This window comes from Stegodyphus dumicola, chromosome 9 (assembly GCF_044657685.1).
Source record: "Stegodyphus dumicola isolate Sdum_Otavi_A_Nest chromosome 9, ASM4465768v1".
Classification (NCBI taxonomy): domain Eukaryota; kingdom Metazoa; phylum Arthropoda; class Arachnida; order Araneae; family Eresidae; genus Stegodyphus; species Stegodyphus dumicola.
Window position 1 is genome coordinate 143,473,909 of NC_140776.1, and position 20,937 is coordinate 143,494,845.

At 31.1% G+C, this 20,937-nt stretch overlaps 1 protein-coding gene across 2 annotated transcripts in view; it reads right to left on the minus strand.

The window, feature by feature from the left end:
- Positions 1-5,201, minus strand: part of Bub3 (mitotic checkpoint protein Bub3) — a 68,610-nt gene extending 63,409 nt beyond the window's left edge. Inside the window, exon 1 of one of the 2 annotated variants that reach the window (XM_035352409.2) lies at positions 5,137-5,201. The gene's annotated coding sequence lies outside the window, so the exon portion shown is untranslated. Of the gene's footprint in view, positions 1-4,866; positions 4,975-5,136 lie in introns of those variants that run through there. The other variant, XM_035352411.2, reaches the window with a different exon arrangement.
- Positions 5,202-20,937: the final 15,736 nt, after the last annotated feature.

A 20,937-nucleotide genomic window follows, 5' to 3' on the forward strand; every position in this document is an offset into this window, starting at 1 on the left:
CTGTTTAAACTTTAAAAAAATTCTACAAATTGCACAATTTAGGCAAGGAAGGAATCTACGATCTACACACTCCTCGCTTTAATAAAATAACATAACAACAATAAATTTCAAATAATACCATGTACACAGCATTCTGTTTCAACTTTAAAAAACATCTACGAATTGTACAGTCTAGACACTAAACAACAAAATAAACTAAAATAAATTTCAAACAATTTAAAAAAACAACAATAATGACAGAAATTCATACTAAAGAACCAATGAACATAACATTCTACAACATAAGAACAAGGATAAAATAAAATGCACTTACCATGAATTAATGCGTTTTCGAATAGCAGAAATATAAATTTTATACCGTCATTAACATGCTGCCACGTAATCACTATCGTATTTACATGACAGCCAGACACACTATCCAGAAAATTTATACTATGGTTCACAAATAAATAAAATCACAAATCCCTACTTCTATCATGCACTGCCATTAAAAATAATCTCCCAGACCCTCTTTCCACACTTCCAAATACCCACTACCCCTCAACAGGATAGCCACAATCATATTTCGGTTGATCTTTACAATATGGTAACTGGTAGTTTGGCGACATTTTGGAGGCGATAAAGGTTACTACCTGGGACTTGTAATAATGTGAGCAGTACTCAGTTCCGATTACGCATTATTTTGTGTGAGAGAAATGAGAGATCATGGGATATGTCATGTGATATTAATGGACGAATTACGGTTCTTTAATCGGAAAAAGGGGGAAATCCGGAAAAAATCTGGAAATTTTGTATTTGGTTTTATTCTGTGTTGTGTGAAACAGTGTTCGTGAATTTTTGGAAACCCACGGCCGTAACTAAAGTGAATTCGAAATGGGTATTTATGTATGTATTAATTTAATGTATGTGCTCATTTATATTTTAAGTAGTGTTTTTGAATTTAATTATATTTTAATTAAATGATAGTTATTTTGTGAATTTTTTGTAGGAATTTGGTATACGTTTTAGTTGAAGTAAACGTCCATGGAAATAATTTAAATATCTGACACTAAGTATTTGTAATGGTTGCGGTATGAATTCGTTGGTGACGTGTATAATGTAATAGATGATTTAGAGGTAAAAGTTTTTGGATATTTTATTTATTTTATATGTGGAAATGTTCATATTTGGAAAGGGTAAATACTTTTTCGCGATCAGGTAATTTCATATATGTTCTTTTTACCGGGTTTAAAGATTGAGAAAATTGTCATGTATTTTCGTGAAATTTTTCTAATTTATGAGAAAAAAGCAGTGTACATGGATATAGTGAAGAGTGTGCGCAATGCCATTTTTGTGCAATTCTGGGATTTTTTTTAAGTAAAAATAAGTCGACGTGTACATGGTTTAGTGATATTTTAATTAAATGATAGTTATTTTGTGAATTTTATGTTTGTAGGAATTTGATATACGTTTAAGTTGAAGTAAATGTGCATGGAAATAATTTAAATATTTGATACTAAGTATTTGTAATGCTTGCGGTATGAATTCGTTGGTGACGTGTATAATGTAATAGATGATTTAGAGGTAAAAGTTTTTGGATATTTTATTTATTTTATATGTGGAAATGTTCATATTTGGAAAGGGTAAATACTTTTTCGCGATCAGGTAATTTCATATATGTTCTTTTTACCGGGTTTAAAGATTGAGAAAATTGTCATGTATTTTCGTGAAATTTTTCTAATTTATGAGAAAAAAGCAGTGTACATGGATATAGTGAAGAGTGTGCACAATGCCATTTTTGTGCAATTCTGGGATGTTTTTTTAAGTAAAAATAAGTCGGCGTGTACATGGTTTATGTGTATGTGTTATTTTGAAAAACGCGTAAGGAGTATAGTATTGTGCACTTTTCCCAATTTTGCAGTGAATATTTGTCATGATTAAGCAGTTTTGTTAGATAAAATTTCTAGCATAAGTGTAATTCGGCTAGTAGATTGTTGGAAGAAGTGTTCAGTAGATAAAGAGAAAAGAAACATGTCTTTACTTCGTGAAGACAAAATGGCGGCGGAAAAAAAAAATAGAGGGTTGCTGTAGGAGAGTTAGTCGCCAAATTTTCGCCAAAAAAACGCCAAGTTACCATAATATAAAGAACAACCCATATTTCCTTTAGCCGAACTTCAATTCAACAACTACCATTTTATCTTTCCCTCCCATCTTCTCAGACACAGAGGCGAACCAACGAGCTCCAGCGAAAGATTTTTCAACGTCAACAGGGTTGCCATAGAACACGCAATCGCACCAAAAACCAGCGCAGAACACATATCGCCACATTTGGTGAAATTAGGGTGTATATTAGAGTTGTACCATAATATTTTATATAATTTTATGCTGTTGATGATGTAATTCAATGACGTTACCTTACTTAAAAAGTAATTGGTTTTACTAATATCTATAAATTTAATCTAATGTTTTAAACATTATTTATGGCTGTTAAATATTAAAATACAATTTATTTTTGCATTTGTTTTAAAAATGATTTTATTATGAATGATTATTTAAATAATTTTAATTCTATACATGATGTAATCAGCTCCCTGATTGGTTACTGAATATTTGTGCATTACCGCGCCATTTTAAAATTTTATTATTCATCTCTTCGAATTCGTCAGATTTCAAATGGAATGGATATCTTCGTTTCGAAGATGAATGTTGGTATTGGTAATTACCAAGAATTATTGGTATTGGAATAAAAAAATTGCCCTTTGAGACCTTATTTTGACCAACCTGTCTTTCCTAATCAAAGATTTATTTATAAATTGTTAATAGCGTCAGAGGAAATTTATTTTAAATTTTTGGAGGAAATGACTACTTCTTCAATGAAGTACGAGATATGTGGATAACAGATGAAGATGGTTAAAAGAGACGATTCAATTATGATTTCGATTTTTTTTGTGGTACTTATCAATAAACAAGAAGTTAAATTACTCAAAAAATGTAAGTACATATTTTTTTATTTTAGAATTGTATACTGCAATTTTTGTTAAAAATTTAATACACTGTTTTCAAAAATTGCTGAGATAATTATTGTCACATATGTTTTAATGTTAATTATATTTCATATGACGTATTTTAAAGTATTTGAATTTAATAATATTCTAATTCCTTTAAAAGTTGGTAGGATGGTTTTTAATTCGATATTCAATTTCAGTAACATTTTAATCTAATTAAACGTTGGCACAATGTTTTTATAGCGGTGTTTTTGTTCTTTTTTTTTGCTATATGAAAGTAATAGGATACTTTCTTTATGCCTTACTTTAGTATTTTATACTCATAGTAAATGTATTTATTTACACTTGCCTGCCATCTTAAAAAACAACATTTTCAACAAAAAATTAATCCTATTACTTTTAACGATATTTAATTTTTTTTTAATTTTGAATACTTTACTATGCGTAAAAACAGTGTTTTTCAAGATGACTGACGATTGCAAAAATCGCACCAACGTAAATCGCCAAAAGTCCGTGCAACCATCTACCAAAGTAGCACCTCGACACCTCACTCACAATGAACAACAGAAAAATTATTCTATATACTAAAATTTCAGGACATAATAATAACTAAATGTGTCAGACAGCGTCTCAGCTAGGGCATTTCATCGACAGGTCCAATATCAATGGCTCAAGCTAAAATATATCACTAACAAATGAACTTAAAAACCGTGTGCACATATTCAACAGGTTGGTTAACCAAATTTAAAAATAGCCGTGGTATGAGGCAATTAAGAATTTCAGGTGAAAATGCTTCAGCTGATACTAAAGCTGCTGAACTACTTGCAGATGAATTCATTAATAGTCAAAAGTTATCTCTTGAACAAATTTACAGTGCTGATGAAACTGGTCTTCTCTGGCAATATGCACTGCAAAATACTTTTGGCAACTCCTACAGAAAAAGCTCCACCTGATGTCAAAGATTCCAAACTGAGACTAACAATTTTAGCAAGCACAAATGCTGCAGGAATGTATAAGTGTAAACATTCTGTAATTGGGAAAAATATGTGACCTCGAGCATTTAAAAATATTAAGCTTTTCTTTTGTAAATTTTGTTACTCTTTAGATCATAAATACTTCATTATTTTATAAATCACGATTTCATATTTTTAATTCTATAATTTCTACTTGCCATTTTACTAGTTTGCTTACAATACTTTTCAAATACAAATAATAATTCTTGTGATGTAATATAATACATGAGTGTGCTGCAACCTCCTGGCCGATAATAATCAGCTTCATTGTTAATGCAGCACACCCAACAAATTCTTGTGTTGTATTTTGAAACAAAAAACTATGATGAGAAACATCAACCAAACGCTCTCAATAAAAACTTAAATGTGTTATGTGAGTTACTGATTAACACTTCTTGAAAAAAATTATTATTTTTACAAGGAATATTTTGATGATATTTATTTTGCAACAAGCAAGGCTTAAAATAATACATTGGAAAGAAAAGTTCGAATTCTCCGCTTCAGTTTTAATACAAGATAAATGCAATATCAAAAGAGCAACCGTCTGAAGACAAATGTGAGCTATTGTATTACACTGACAGCACTTAAATGAGAGGACTATAGCAACTGCAGTAACAGCTATAATCACTCAACCCCTTACATCTATCATACTCTTCATTTCACTCTAATACATTTATATGGTTATTTAAAGATTAGCGTTTACGTATGAAATTTTCACAAAGAACAGGAACACAATAACTTTTCTGACACACTTAAACCCTTGAGTACAACCAGCCATTCGGAGAAAAATAACGTATGTTAAACTTATATGGCACGTTTATCTTATAGTCAATATACTGCGAAAATTTATTATGAAATTTTATTCTTACCTGTGGAAATAATTACTACAATGTAAAAAATATACAGCGAATAAAAAAGGGATAAAATAATTTCAAATCCTGAATACAAACATTGAACGTACCGCGGTTACAGCTAGGAAAATCAGTGCTCTTAGTTTCGAATTTGCAACTGCTACAATTAATAAATAGAAACTAAATGCCATTTGGCATGTAAACATCATGAAAGATGATGAAACATTAACGCGAAACGTTATTACTGAGAATTCTAACACATTATTTATGATAACCAAATAAAAATACCTCGTCAATGCCATCTTGTTCTGGAGAAAGATGTTTTAATCTTGGATCCCTCGTAGTCCACCGTTTCATTACAGGAAATCTGTAAAGTTGAAAGGAAAACTATTTACAAAGTTATTGTAAAATTTAACATGTATACACTACCTCTTCCTCAGACTGCATATAATGCTCTAATCTCTGCATCTGATCCTAATCAATTTTCATTGCATTAAAATCTGTTCTGAAAGAATGATGCGACTGGCTGATTGCAAAAGATCTGTTGCTGATCTACTAATTGCAGAAGCTCGTAATTGAATCACTAACATGCAAATATTTGAAAAGGGAGAAAAGCAACCGTTTCACTGTTTTTTTTTAATTCTTTATTTAGGGAAATAGAAATGATTATTATGTACGTGATGCATGGCATTACAAACGTCTTTTATTAAAATTATTTACAAACAAAAATTTTTCTTATCTAATTTCAAATTTTTTTGTTGCACTGTTTTTCTTCCAGTCGTGAAAATAATAGTACAATTTTTTTCAAAATTTTCAATTCAGCTTAAACTATGTGTATTAGATATAGGTACTATTCCGTTAGAGCGGTGTAGTGGCCCAGTTATTGCATGAGAAATAATTATTTTTTATTTCATATATTTGTTCATGTGTTTAATTATTTTATAAAATTAACTTTAATATTTTGTTAATATTCATATTTATATTTCTTTTATGCTGAATAGCAACTAGTTCTGATTCATGATTGCTAGGTTTTGGTTTCAAAACGTTGCTCGTAGAATAGCTGGAAAATAAAATGCAATAAACTTAGCTATTTGTTTATAATTCATGCTGTTCCTAATCGTAAATTAATTTTAAGCATTAGTAGCCAAGGCTACATCGTGGTGACCCTGATTACTTTTCGAAATGTGAACAAATGACTCTTCTGAAACTGCTACGAAAGATACGATGCAATCACCAGAGCTACATAAGGTGAGTGTAAAAATACCTCCTTTTTGGACTGATAAACAGGAAATATGGTTTTTTTCAAGTTGAAGCTCAGTTCAAAATTAGTAATATCGTTTCAGAAGAAACGAAATTTAATTATTTAGTTTCACAGCTTGAACTTTAGTTCGTCGAAAATATTTGGGACATTGTAACGAATGATAGTGCCACGAAATATTCGGATGCTAAAATTAGGTTATTACATTTATTCAAAGAAAGTGAAAATGTACGGATTAAACGTTTGATTACTGGTGTCGAACTTGGAGACATGAAACCAAGGCAACTTTTGCAGAAGTTGAGATCAGTTGCTACTACAGATGTGTCTGAAAATCTAATCAAAACTTTATGGCTGGAGAAACTAACTCAATAAAATATATATTATTAGTTAGTGATGAAGATGTATCCAAGTTAGCGTCTACGGCAGATAAAATTAGTGATATGAATAGGAAACCAGAAGTATTTAGTGCTAATGCTCCTTCCGTTCCAGCAAATGATTTGTTGCAAAGAATTACCTCTCTTAAACAAAAAATTGATCAAATAACCATTCGCTCAAGACGCAGGTACTCGGATTTACGTAATTCGATTACGTTCACGATCTCGAAGCCGATCCCGTAAACGATATGACACTACTGGCAAATTTTGTTTCTATCACTTTCGATTTGGAGCAAAATGTATTTCAGAGAAATGCCGGCTACCTTGTGCTTGGGTAAAAAACGATTCCAAAAATCAGGAAAACTCGAATCTGCAGTAGGTTCAGAGGCAAACGCTTCTGCAGAAAATATGAAAGATTGTCTCAAATTTCGTTTATTCGTTCGTGACCGAAGATCCAAATTTGCACTTTCTTATTGATAGCGGAGCTGACGTAAGCATAATTCCTGCTACTTCACAGAATAAATGTAAAACTGAATACAAACTGTATGCAGCTAATGCCACAGATATTTCCACTTATGGAATAAAAACGCTAACTCTTGATTTGGGATTACGTCGTGATTTTCAGTTTCCAAAAGGTATTTTAGGAGCTGACTTTCTTCACAAATATAAATTACTTATCGATATAAATAAGAAAAAATTAATTGATGGCGTAACACAGCTTTGTGTCCAGTGTGATGTCGCTTCTATTTCCACTGATTACTCAGTAACCACATTAAATAAATCCCTAAAAATTTTCGATTTACTGTCGAAATATCCCGAAATTTCTAAACCTAACCTTTCTCCTACACAAATTAAACATGGTGTTAGACATTTTATTACGACTGATGGTCAACCCGTTTATTCAAAGGCACGACAGCTCGATCCAAAACGCTTAGCTATAGTTAAAGAGGAATTTAAATTTATGCTTGACAATGGAATAATTCCTCCATCAAATTCCCAGTGGTTAAACCCCTTGCACCTTGTCACGAAAAAGGATGGCTCATATCGTCTTTGCGAAGACTACCGACGGTTGAATGCGCAGACGATACTTGATCGATACCCAATTCCTCGCATTGAAGATTTTCATCATATTTTAAGAGGTATAAATATTTTTTTTTAAATTGATTTATTCAAAGCTTATTTTCAAATTCCCATTGCAGAAGAAGACAAGTGTAAAACGGCTATCATCACTCCTTTCGGTTTATACGAATTTAATGTAATGAGTTTCGATTTAAAAAATGCTCCTGCAACGTTCCAACGATTTATTCACGAAGTCTTTAGAGGATTAGAATTCGTTTTTACCTATTTAGACGATATACTCATTGCATCCAGTACCCATGAAGAACACGAAAATCACCTTTTATTAGTTTTCGAAAGATTACATACATTTGGGTTAAGAATTAATGTTTCCAAATCTGTATTTGCTGTTCCACAAATCGAGTTTCTAGGCTACCTAATTACACCTAAGGGTTCCCGTCCTTTGACAGAAAGAGTTCAAGCTATTACTAACTACAAACGACCAGAAACAATTCATGAACTTAGAACTTTTCTTGGAATACTTAACTTTTATCGTCGTTATATAAAGGATGCAGCAAAGAATCAAGCATTGTTACATGCGTATCTTAAGGGAGCTAAAAAGAGGGACAAAGGTAAAATCGAATGGACTGAAGAAGCTGAAAAGCAGTTTGAAAAGTGCAAGAATGACTTGGTGAACACGGCACTGTTGTCTTTTCCCAATTCTGAACTGGCGTTATTCTGGCTCAGTGTTGCAACAATACGAAAACTCCTCGTGGAAGCCAATAGCATTTTTTTCTAAAAAATTAAATGATACTCAGCAAAAATATAGCAGATATGATAGAGAACTATTAAGCATATATCTTTCAGTTAGATACTTTAAGCATTATCTAGAAGGAAGAGTATTTACAATTTTATACAGATCACAAGCCCTTAATATTCGCCTTTCATCAAAAACTTGACAAAGCAGCACCTAGACAGGCTCGTTAATTTCAATACATCTCCCAGTTTTCGACTGATATCAAATATGTAAAAGGTGAGAATAATATTGTGGCGGATACATTATCTAGAGTTAATGAAATTTCATCGATAGATTATGATAAAATAGCTGATGAACAAACTCAAGATGAAGAACTGAAGAGTTTGCAAACCACTACTTCCTTGAATTTAAAGCAATGTTCTCTACCATCGGGCAAATATTTGTGGTATGATACATCAACTAAACATATTCGACCGTATATTCCTCAGGCTTTCAGAAAACACGTCTTTCAGCGAATTCATGGTTTATCACATCCAGGAATAAAATCGACCATGAAATTAATGACATCAAAATTCATTTGGCCTAACATAAAAAAGGATGTACAGTTGTGGACAAGAACCTGCATTCCTTGCCAAGAAGCTAAAATCAGTCGGCATACCAAAACAAAATTAGGTGAGTTTGAAGTACCACCAGGAAGATTTTCTGTCATCCATATCGATCTCATAGGACAACTTCCCCCATCTAAAGGGAATATTTATTGTCTTACTTGCATAGATAGATTTTCGAATTGGATGGAAGCAATTCCTTTAGAAAATATTTCCGCTGAGAACGTCGCAAGAGCCTTTTATAGCAACTGGATTGCACGTTTGGGAACGCCAAGTAAACTCATTAGTGTTCGTGGATCCCAATTTTAAAAGTGATACATTACGAGCTTTGTACAAAATCTGTGGCATCAATTTTCAACACACTACTGCCTACCACCTTTCGTGTAATGGCAAAGTTGAGCGCCTTCATCGAACATTAAAAACAGCATTGAAAGCCCACAACAACATATCTTGGACGGACACATTACCAACAGTACTTTTGGGTTTGCGTACTGCTATTCAAGAAGATACAAATCATTCTATTGCGCAAGTAGTTTATGGCCAGAGTCTCAGACTTCCTAGAGAGTTTTTCAGCAAACCAAGATCCAGACAGCATCGGAAACTTTTGCTAATAACCTCCAGAAACAGATGGAAGTTGTTAATTAATTCGTAAAAATTTATCTGAACGGATATTTGTACATAAAGATTTAAAAATTTGTTCTCATGTGTTTCAGCGAATAGATCGGGTAAAAAAACCTCTGGAACCTCCTTATGAAGGACCATTTCTTGTTACTGATCGCAAGGACAAATATTTTACTATTGGCATAAAAGGAAAACATGTTAATGTATCCCTGGATCGCTTGAAACCAGCATATATTTTAGCTGAGGAAAATTCCCAGTTGATACAACCTGACTACATTAACTTTCAGAGACCGGACTCAAATTCCGATGTGAATCAAAAACATTCTCGCACAGGTAGAACTATACGTTTAACCTGTTGATACAAGGACTGACTAAATTATTCTGATCGTGGTTAACACTGCAATACTAGTTACTACCTATTTCTCCATCTTCGTAACGTCACTTAGTTACTGGTGGGGGAGTAATGTAGTGGCCCAGTTATCCCTTTTACAGACGATGGTAAATATCTTACTAAGCAATTTGTTTTCTAGCAGCATACGAAAAATTATTTACCAGCGCCCGATATCAGGAATTTTCCTCTAAAGCAGAGCTTCACATTTTCTGTAATAGATGGCTGTAGAAGCCACGTAAACCGCAACATTTCTGCATTCAATCCAGTTTTGAAGCAAAATGGAGAGGGTAAGCAAGCACTCTTTTCTTATTTTATTGTGTAATGATATATAAAAATACGTTAAAAGCTATATATTCATATATTTTGCATCTTAAAGGTTCGATAGCTAAATTGTATTAGGCATTTAAAAAATATAGCGGAATATTTTGTTTTATACATATTTGAATTTGGTGGTAAAATATTTACCACGGCTCGCTTAGTGATTTTAGAGCTGGTAAATAATTTGCCACTGCCTGATCGAAACACTGTTTTATTAATATGTTTCGCTTTAGAAATAGCATTTTGTTTCGCATGTTACTTTATTTCTTTGTATATCTAGTACTTTTATATCAGCATTTCAGTAATTAATTACTTCTAATATTAATTATTATAAATATTATGGAAAATATTTTAGCGTTTATTTAGGATTACATAAATATTTATCTATTTAGAAATTAGAATTAAAATATTACTTTAGAATGCTATAAAGGTAATATTTTGATCAGTATGTTCAAGTGATTTCAAAATATAAGTAACTAATTAAATGTAATGAATATTATTTTAGGTAAACGCATTGAAGAAAAAGGAAAAAAAATAATCACCGAGGAAGCTGTAGAGCTTTATTTTGCACTGCCTTCAGAACCTGAAGATTCCGAAAAAGGATTCTCTCACGCAAGAAGAACTGCAGGCGTTTTGAGAAATCCTAATTATGAAGGGGATCAATAAATTACCTCAGATTTGTACTGGTCTTCTGACTCTTTTTTCCAATAATCAAGAAATCTCGTCAATTATGTCAGGAAAGAGATTAAAAAAATATCCTTTCAAATTTCCATATCAATGGCAATCAAAAGGCTGTCCCTTGAAATGAGCCAGAATTTGACAAATTAAAGTAAATGCATTCTTTGATCACCCATTTAGATAAAAATTCAAGAAAAATATTCAGACTTCAATCTATTGATGAAAAAATGGTAAAATTCAAAGGAAGGTCCACAATGAAGCAATATATGCCAGGGAAGCCTGCAAAAAGAGTTTATAAGATTTGGGCTAGATCAAACGCATCAATTGGTTACCTATATCAGTCTGAAGTTTACACTGGGAAAAAGACTTGAATTTAGGTTGACAGTAGCTCGCAGCCTAATTGGAGGCTTCTCTTGTAAAAAACGAAAACTGCAATCAAAAGGAAAATGCTATTCCAAGGGGAAATCCGAACAACTAATGTTAGAACACACATGCCAGTCAGAGGAGAAAGTTACAGAAGGCGCAAATATTGCAGCATAAAAGTAAATCAAAAACGTACCAAGGTGTTATGTTCAACATGTCATGTACCATTCTGTGCTGCTTCATGTTATAAATAAAAATAAAAATTAAAATCAGTAGAAGTAGTGCATTTGGTTATATTTATATCTGTAATCAATTTTATATTAACAATCGATTTCATATTATATGTATATTTAAATAATCAAGAATAAATAGTTTTAATCAAAAATACATGTTTATTTGTGATATTTTTGTAATTATGATTTTTTTCTTTTGCACAACTCAGTAAAATGCCATTGCTTGTACCGGGCGGTGGTAAATATGTTACCACTCCTATTATAAACAACAACAACAACAACAGAATTCCAAAAATAGTATTTTTGGTCATAAACGAGCTATTTTTCCCTAATAGTTGCATAAAATATGAATTTTGAAAATAAATGGCCTGGGCACGATAAAGGGTTATTGCATGAGAAATAATTATTTTTTATTTCATATATTTGTTCATGTGTTTAATTATTTTATAAAATTAACTTTAATATTTTGTTAATATTCATATTTATATTTCTTTTATGCTGAATGGCAACAAGTAGTTCATATTTATATTTCAATTTCTTTATGCTGAATGGCAACTAGTTCTGATTCATGATTGCTAGGTTTTGGTTTCAAAACGTTGCTCGTAGGCGTCGCATTTCGATAGCTAGAAAATAAAATGCAATAAACTTAGCTATTTGTTTATAATTCATGCTGTTCCTAATCATAAATTAATTTTAAGCATTAGTAGCCAAGGCTACAGCGGCATCATTAAAAAGTAAGATAAAATGAGAAGAAAACAATGCTACGCGAGCACGCCAAATATCGAGCCTCAAGAATTTAATGTCTGAAATATGGTGGCTCGAGATTTCAAGTTTTCGTTTGAAATATCATCACACTTTATATTTTTGCCATATTTCGCAATTTGTTTTAGCATAATGGACTACACAATTAGGAAATTACCTAATGATGAAGAGGCTGCCACAAGATTCCTTCCGGACAAAGGAATCATTGAAGACTTTGTCCGGAAGGTAAGTAAATAAAGTAATTGAACATATCAATTTATTCTCAAAAATCATTCGATGAAGTTAACTTTTGACACAAACAAAGCTTCTATACCGCATTGTTACGTAGGTTACTGCTGTTAAAAAAAGAATTGAGAATCAAAACATGGTTTACACGGGAGAAATTTTTTATGTAGCATCAGGGTGCCTGGGTCCAAGACCCTACCCCTCATGGAATATTATAAGTAGTTTTCCAAAGATAAAAATAACTGAAGATATCAGTAGTAAGATAAATTATACAAAACAATAAGTGCATATATGGTGTGTGTGTGTTTTTCTTTCGCGCTGCCCGTAAGCTAATAGACCCACGGCTACGAAATTTGGTACACAGGTGCATCTAGACAAGAGCCAGTGCACCTCGAAGCGATTTTTTCGAAATTCGAATTAGATTCTTTTTTATTTTATGTTTTGTGACGAAATCGCATCATTTTGAGACATAATGGGCTATAGGAAAGCGAGATTTTACTCTACGCACTCCATTTTCACATCGTAATGAAAGTAGGCACTTAGCTATTTTACGAACTTAAAATAAATTTCGTGTTTCAATAAATCGATTAAATACGAATTTATTTAACAAAGTGAGCTTAACACCTTTTCAACGCGATTTTTTCTAAAAACGTTTATGTTTAAAAATGTACAGTTTCTTTTTCTTTGATTTTTGGACACGTTAAACTTTCATCCTTGCTACTGCTTTTACAAAAAGAATTTTAGAAAAATGATAATATTTTGTATTTTTTAAAAATTTTTTAAATGAAACTTCCGAGTACACTTCTCACATCTCACATCTTTAAAAATATGGTTTTGGCAACAATTTTCCTGTCTTATTGTTGTTGATAGATTTTTGATGAAATCGCATCATTTTTAATAGTTTCATTCTTTTATAAATATGGGTTTGGCAACAATTTTTCATCGTGTTTCTTATGTCACTGTTTTTAAGAGATTGGCATATTTCATTGCCATTTTTTTATATATATAATACATTTTTATTGATGTTTTTTATAAAGTTGTTCTGCAGAGTAAAATTCTGCGCGGAATTTTTTGTTTTTTGAGTTTCTTTCATGTTATTTTTTTGCTTATTTCACCGTAATTATTGTAATTTTTGGTGCTACTTTGGTAGGAGGTTGCACGGATTTTGGCAATTTTTCTTTTGGCGAGTAATACGACTTATGGTAAACCCATTGCTGGATAAGTTATATATGGTAACCGATACTTTGTTGTCATTTTATTTAAAAAACTAGCAGCTTCGCTGCCAGCCTTCGTCTGGCTTTTAAATGTACCGGAAAAATGGCTGAAGGGAAAATCAAACGTTAAATTTAAAAGCTTCGTAGAATTTTACTCTGCAGAACAACTTCATAAAAAAAGTTATTACGTATAACAAAATTACAATGAAATAAGCAATATCCCTTAATAAAAATATTAATTATCCTAGGAAATAAATTAACCAACTTCCCTTTGCAAAATCTTAAGAACTCAAATGGCATAAAGGAGGTTAAGAACTTTGTTTCCTAAAAAAAATCACTCAAAACTTTTCAATATCTTAAAAACAGTGAAATAAGCAATAAATAACATAAAAGAATACGAAAAACAAAACATTCTGAAAATCAAAGTATAATTAATGATATTTTATCTTATATTTTCAAGAGAAAAAAAATTAGAATGAAATAAGCTATATCCCTTTTATCCTAATAAAAAAATTAACCAACTTTCCGTTGAAGAAAACAAATCATGCAAAACTTTTAAATATCTTACAAACAGTGAAATAAGCAAAAATTAATATGAAAGACACTTTAAAAAAAAAAAAAAAAAAAAAAAAAATCCACGCAGAATTTTACTCTGCAGGGCAACTTTATCAAAAAAATATCAATAAAAATGTATTATATATATAAAAAAACTGATGTGTACACCACATGACTTCCTTGTATGGAATATTAAATTATACGCATTTTTTTCTTGCATTTCATTTAACTTATTAGATTGAATTAAACCTACTTCGCCGACAGCGCATAAACCACAATAGAATAAATGCATTCTTTAAAATTCACTTTGTTTACCGTAGCGACACTCTGGCGCTAGGTTTACTTAACAGTATTATATTTCGTTCATATTATAACTCAGAATGCACAAAATTTATATCATTTAAAGAATTATCTAATCGTTGCCACATGTTCTATTCAAATACTATAACAAAGCTAGAACAATGTATAAAAGAAATTAAGCAAACAAAACGAAAAAGAAACAGTTTTTCACAGACGATTGAGTATTTCTCATTCAATTAATTCAGTTTTCACTTCTCGACAAGGCAAAAATACATAAAAACTCAAAATATCTGTATTAAAAATTACGAAGTAAATCTTAAACACTTATTTCCTCGAAAAAATTCCAGAAAGGATTAAGCATGATTTAATTCGCAATAATAAATGAAGGCGTTATTTTTGTGTTGCGAAGCTTAGTCTCTAGATTGGCAACAAATCTACAATTCTGCTGTTTCAAATGTAAACAAATATGTCCGCCATGTTATTTAAAACTTAACCGCACTTAAACAGCTTTTAAATTGTTGATAATTGTACAAATATTGCTTCCAGAATTACGAAAGGATTAAAAACTTTAACCGGAAGATAAAAACAACATAATTCAATCATTTTTAAAGCAAAAAATGTACAATTTACAAACATATAAGAGTAAAGAAACTGAGATCACTGAGCCGGGTAACAGAGTGGATATATTTATAAATATATTTATATACGTTTGGCGCGGCCGATTGAAACCAAAATACGAGGTGCACATCTACATGTTATAGTAGTCTTATATACAAAATTTCAACGTTCTGAGCCTACTCGTTTTTGAGTTATGCGAGATACATTTTAGTTTTTTTGCAGGAAAAGAGTCTTTTATTCTGTCCTTACGTATAGATATCACGGAAAAACATCGTTAAATTGCATTCGAAAGCGGTCAAAGTGGATATTTTCGTTGAAATATGCTGCCTGAAGCTTTTCGCGATTACAATACTTCCTTTTTACTTCGTACAAGGAAGTAAAAATGACAACGAAATATGCCAATCTCTTAAAAACAGTGACATAAGAAATACGATTAAAAACAGTGACATAAGAAGTACGATGAAAAATTGTTGCCAAACCCATATTTCTGAAAGAATGAAACTATTCAAAATAATGCGATTTCATCAAAAATCTATCAACAACAATGAGAAAGGAAAATTGTTGCCAAAACCATATTTTTAAAGATGTGAGATGTGAGAAGTGTACTCGGAAGTTTCATTTAAAAAATTTTTAAAAAATACAAAATATTATCATTTTTCTAAAATTCTTTTTGTAAAAGCAGTAGCAAGGATGAAAGTTTAACGTGTCCAGAAATCCAAGAAAAATAAACGGTGCATTTTTAAACATAAACATTTTTTAGAAAAAAATCCCGTTGAAAAGGTATTATGCTCACTCTGTTAAATAAATTCGTATTTAATTGATTTATTGAAACAAGAAATTTATTTTAAGTTCGTAAAATAGCTAAGTGCTTACGTTTCATGACGATGTGAAAATGGAGTGTGTAGAATAAAATCTCGCTTTCCTATAACCCATTATGTCTCAAAATGACGCGATTTCGTCACAGAACATAAGATAAAAAAAAAAAATTCGAATTCGAATTTCGAAAAAGTCGCTTCGAGGTGCACTGGCTCTTGTCTAGATGCACTTATGTACCAAATTTCGTAGCCGTGGGTCTATTAGCTTACGCGCAGCGCGAACGAAAGACACACACACAAACTCACAGACAGACTCTTTGTTTTATTATATGTAGAGATAATGCGTTTTATTATGCATAAATTACGTGTTTTAAATATTATTTATGGCTCCTAAATATTAAAAATCAATTTAATTTTGCATTTTTATTTGAAATAAAAATTTTGTTGTTTATAATATTTTATATACAGTGGTGGCCAAAATTGTGGACACTTTTGGAAATTTTTATGTTTTTGAACTTTGTATGCTTATAGAAAACATTACGTTTCACAAAATGCAAACTTGTATATATCATTTTAAAGAGAATTTATTACTGAATTCAATACAAAACAGAAAATTCAACTATTTGCAATACAAAAAAAAGTTAAACGATAATAGTTATCGATATACATTAGATAGTGATGATTGCAGTGAGTTATCAGTACTTAGTAGGGTACCCTTTATTTTTGATTACAGCTTCACATCGACGTTTCATTGAGTTGACAAGAGTTTTAAGCTCTTCTTTCGTTATTACATGATGCCAGGAAACAACTATAGCCTCAATTAGTTCCCTTTTATTTGGTGGGCGCCTCATTCGGACAAGAGTTTTCAAACGGTGCCACAAATTTTCGATAGGATTGAGGTCAGGATTGTTTCCTGGCCATGACCAATTTAATGCTCTTTGTACGAAACCACTCTTTCGATATTTTGGCCGTGTGGCAAGGAGCAGAATCCTGCTGAAAAATAAACGAAGCATTGTTGGGAAAGAGATCTCTGATGGAAGGTAGAAGTTTTGGTTCTAGAATAGTGTCAATGTATTTTCTGGCATTCAGTGTCCCATCGATGACATGAAGGCGGCCAATACCATCTGCTGACATACATGACCAAATCATAACATTAACTGGGTTCTTCACAGTTGCTTGAATGGAGTTAGGATGTAGCTCTTCTCCTATTCTACGTCTTACATATTTTCGCCCATCACTACCGAATAACGATATCTTAGTTTCATCACTCCATATAACTTGTGTCCACTGATCATCTGTCCAATTAAGGTGTTCCTTTGCGCCCACTGTAGTCTTTTTTTTTTTTTTTTTCGTTGCTGAAAATTAAGATAAGGCTTTTTTCGTGGAATTCTACCTCTCAGTCCAACATCTGTTAATCGTCTCCTGATTATTCTTGAACTGACAGAAACGCCAGCATCATTCAAATCACTTCTGATGGCCGCTGATGACAATTTTCCATCTTGGAGACATAGTCTTTTTATTCTTCTGTCATCAATAGATTGGTGCACCTTTTTCGGCCTTTTCCTCCTTTGTTTTTTATTGAATTTGTCTCCTGATATCGTAAGCAAAACTTTCGGACTCCAGATGTAGTGACTGAACCACCCACCTGTTTTGCAATTTTAGCATAGGAAAGACCACTTTCTCGTAACACAATAATATTACATCTCTTTCTAGGTGTGTCCAATCTACTCTTTATTTGATGTCATTGCTTCTTGACTAAATATTAAAAACTTTTACAAAAATTCCTACTTGTAATTGCAATGTATAAGAAACAGGTTCTCCTTCTACAGAACAAAGCAAAATAATGAATTGCTTCAAGTGTAAACATGATGTCAGCTTCTACTGGCAGTTACTAACATTTGATTGGTTCTCAGAACAAGAACAGTGATTGGCCAAGAAAGCTAGACATAACAAACAACTTCATAACTGTGTTTTTTATTAATATTAAAGTACATATAACTTTTTTGTATTGCAAATAATTGAATTTTGTGTTTTGTAAATTTTGTGTTTTGTATTGAATTCAGTAATAAATTCTCTTTAAAATGATATATATAAGTTTGCATTTTGCAAAACGTAACATTTTCTATAAGCGTACAAAGTTCAAGAACATAAAATTTCCAAGTGTCCACAATTTTGGCCACCACTGTAATTTTATGTTGTGGACGATGTAATCAATGACGTCACCTTACTTAAAACGTAATTGGTTTTATCAATATCTATAAATTTAATCTAATATTTTAAACATTATTTATGGCTGTTAAATATTAAAATAAATTTAATTTTGCATTTGTTTTAAAAATGATTATTTTATTATGAATGATTATTTAAATAATTTTAATTCTGTGCGTAATGTAATCAGCTCCCTTATTGGTTACTGAATATTTGTGCATTACCGCGCCATTTAAAAATTTTATTATTCATTTCTTCGAATTCCTCAGATTTCAAATGGAATGGACATGTCCGTTTCGAAGGTGAATGTTGTTATTGGTAATTACCAAGAATTATTGGTATCAGAATAAAAAAATTGCCCTTTGAGACCTTATTTTGGCCAACCTGGCTTTCCTAATCAAATATTTATTTATAAATTGTTAATAGCGTCAGAGGAAATTTATTTTAAATTTTTGGAGAAAACCTCGCTAATTGCTTCTCCAATGAAGTGCGAGAGATGTGGATCACAGATTAAGATTGTTTTTTTTTTCTGGTACTTATCAATCAATATATGACAGGTAAAATACTTTAAGAAAATGTAAGCACATATATTTTTTTTTTTTACTTTATAATTGTATACTTCAACTTTTATTAAAAATTAATAGAAAATTTTCAAAAATTCCTGAGATTTTCAAAAATTCCTGAGATATTTATTGCCACATATGTTTTAATATTAAATAATTAAATCCTATAAAACTTATTTTAAAGTATTTAAGTAATATTTTAATTCTTTTAAACGTTGGTATGATGTTTTTAATTCAATATTCAATTTAAGTAATATTTTAATCCAATTAAATGTTGGCGCAATGTTTTTAAGCGGTGTTTTTATTCTATTATATGAAAGTAATAATTTAACCTTACTTTAGCATTTTATACTCTTAATAAATGTATTTATTTACATTTGCCAGCCATCTTAAAAACAACGTTTTCAATAAAAAAATTAATCCATTATTTTTAAGGATATTTATTTTTTTTAAGTTTCTAATACTTTAATGCGTAAAATACGTAAAAACAGAATTTTTCAAGATGGCTGATGACTATAAAAACCGCGCCAACAATTGCGCCAATGTAAATCACCAAAAATCCGTGCAACCGTCTACCAAAGTAGCACCTAATTTTTTTCTATTGAAAATGTAAGATAAAATATCATTAATTATACTTTGCTTTTCAGATTTTTTTTTTTTTTTTTTTTTTTTTTTTTTTTGTATTTTTTTATGTTATTTATTGCTCATTTCACTGTTTTTAAGATATTGAAAAGTTTTGAGTGATTTTTTTTAGGAAATAAAGTTCTTAACCTCCTTTATACCATTTGAGTTCTTAAGATTTTGCAAATGGAAGTTGGTTAATTTATTTATTAGGATAATTAATATTTGTATTAAGGGATATTGCTTATTTTGTTATAAGTAATAACTTTTTTTATGAAGTTGTTCTGCAGAGTAAAATTCTATGCAGTTTTTAAATTTAACGTTTGGTGTTGTTCTCTTCAGCCATTTTTCCGATACATTTAAAAGCCAGACGAAGGCTGGCAGCGAAGCTGCTAGTATTATAATATAAATTAAAACAATATATAATAATAAAAAAGTTTGAGTGTTGACAGTTATATGTTATATGGCATTGTTAGAAATTCTAAACTTACAAATATCAAAACTTAAATGTAAATAACATTTCAGTGGCTTGTCCTACACAGTTTTCGAACTTATAACAAACGACTTGTCTCCTCGAGGGCTTTAATTTAATATAAAATGTCACTTTGACACTTAATGTCACTTTTTACGCAGTCCAAAGTAATCCTTTAAGAGCGCCATAAAAACACGTCTTATAGCTTAAAGGTCTAGGAAAGAACTAAAACATGAGACAGATAATAAAACAAATTCCGTATTCCAAATTTGGGCTTCCAGATGCCCATATTCGGGTGGAAACGAACGTTATGCAAAATTTGATGGCTCTAGGTACCGTTGTTTTATCACAATGCGAGAAACATACATACATTTATGCAGATTAGTCATTATTTAATTTCTTTAAATATAATACAGGACTAATTGTTACGAGACTCTACCTGAATTTTGTTCATTCAGTCGGTACTCCATTAAAAGAAACTTATAAACAAGTAATACGGGCAATCCACCCAATTAATTCACTTAAAACAGGCAATTCACGTTAAAGCAAAGTCATGGTGCATTTTTTTTCACTTTTACTTCATTTATTCTAAACATAAAAAAAACGATACAATGTTGCCAACCCTTAAAATCTTAACCTTTTTAAGAAATTGCATTTATACAATCGTTGAGTTGCTCGCGACATCTCCTCCCACCTTTTGATTTATGGTGGGCGGAACATAAATCAAAATACAATATACTTAAGAACGAGACTAAACAATATTTAGTATAATCATAAAAGCGAAAAAAACTAATTAAAGCGAGTAGGTTTTACAATAGTTCTACCACATTTAGTTTTAATTATCTTATCAGGAGGTTTAAAGTTAATTTCTTTACTAGCAGGAATGTTAAGTTGGTTTTGTTTGGGTAAAAACAAGTTCTCGTCGTCCATCACTTCCAAAGGACACAATCATTGCACAGAACGAATCAATTCACCTGCAGCTGTTTTCCCCTTTGCCACTCTAACACAATTATCTTGACTCTAGAATAGTTCAATAACTCGACCCAATGGCCAATCCAATCTTTTTTTGTTGTCACTTCCCA